At 38.7% G+C, this 1143-nt stretch overlaps 1 long non-coding RNA gene across 2 annotated transcripts in view; it reads right to left on the bottom strand.

Moving 5' to 3' along the window:
- The window catches only part of LOC102489429 (uncharacterized), a 20717-nt gene extending 20106 nt beyond the window's left edge, over positions 1–611 (bottom strand). For both annotated transcript variants that reach the window (XR_001371301.1, XR_001371302.1), the window contains exon 1: positions 333–611. This is a non-coding gene — a long non-coding RNA (uncharacterized LOC102489429). The remainder of the gene's footprint in view (positions 1–332) is intronic.
- Between the last annotated feature and the right edge of the window lie 532 nt (positions 612–1143).

Below are 1143 nucleotides of genomic sequence, written 5' to 3'. Positions count from 1 at the left end.
CCGAAAATTGAGCGGTGGATTATTTTAACTGTTGGTGGTTGGAGGGAGGGGGTCGTGGGGGGAGGGTAGAAGAGGAAAATGATTGGGATAGGGAAAAGAAAGCCAAAAAAAAAAAAAAAAAAAAAAAAGCTGGAGTAATGATACTGGTATCAGACAAAATAGACTCTATAGCGCCTTTTTAACTCTTACAGGTAGGTAGCTCTTAGAACGGAGACGTGCGCGCGCGCGCGCGAAAGAGACAATCTAGATGACCTCTATTCTTTCCCTCTCTCCAGGATCAGGACTCGAGTCGAAAAGTAAAGAGGGGCGATTTCAATTCAAGTTTCACCTACCCTGCTTGTTGGAATGGCTGCGCAGATTTTCTTGTTGGAGAGTTCCATCTGTCTGGTAGAAGCTGGAGTGGTGCTGGGGGCAGGTTATCTGGTGAAGTAGGAATGTACAGGAACCCCGCCCTCTAGGCACAGTTACACAACCCCAGCAACCCGTCTCAGCCAGCTCTAAAACCTCTAATGATCTTCACCTTCACCCTTTGTTAGCCTAATTCTCCAACAGGCTTTTAGTCTCAAACACAACCAGCCACTTTAGCTATTCATAAAATTGCTCAAAAACAAATTATTTCAATGCATGCAAATTCCTCAACAATTCCAACAGTACATGTCTTTAAAACCACAATTTATATAGAGTTTGGAATATATTAGAGTTATACCTATTTGGGTAAAATATACACCAACTTAGACATTTAAATCATTACACTGCAAGATTCATTTTTTGCCTGTCTGGCCTTGATTTTATGCAAGTCATAGAAACCACACAAAGGTTTCCATGACCATGAGGATATCTATATTAAATCTGGTTAGTTCTGGACTTAGTGTTCACTCAGTTTCCAATTCTATAACAGGCTGAAGAAACATTTGGAAGAATCCTTTCACCGATAGTTTTAACTACATTATTTTCTCAATGTTTTATATACTAATATTTAAATTAACTAACTACTAGACAAATCCAAATAAAGCATTTTAAGCCTGAAATAAACTACAATTTGGGATTTCAGGTTTTAAGTAGTGACTACTTTCAGTTCTAAAAGCTCAAAAAAGGAGTCCCTCATCTCATTAAAGTAAGTGTGGAAGAAGAAAATCTTCAAAA

The sequence above is a fragment of the Tupaia chinensis genome, unplaced genomic scaffold (genome assembly GCF_000334495.1).
Source record: "Tupaia chinensis unplaced genomic scaffold, TupChi_1.0 Scaffold000690_1, whole genome shotgun sequence".
Classification (NCBI taxonomy): Eukaryota; Metazoa; Chordata; class Mammalia; order Scandentia; family Tupaiidae; genus Tupaia; species Tupaia belangeri.
Note: the sequence above shows the minus strand (reverse complement) of the source record. Positions and strands in the feature narration are given on the sequence as shown.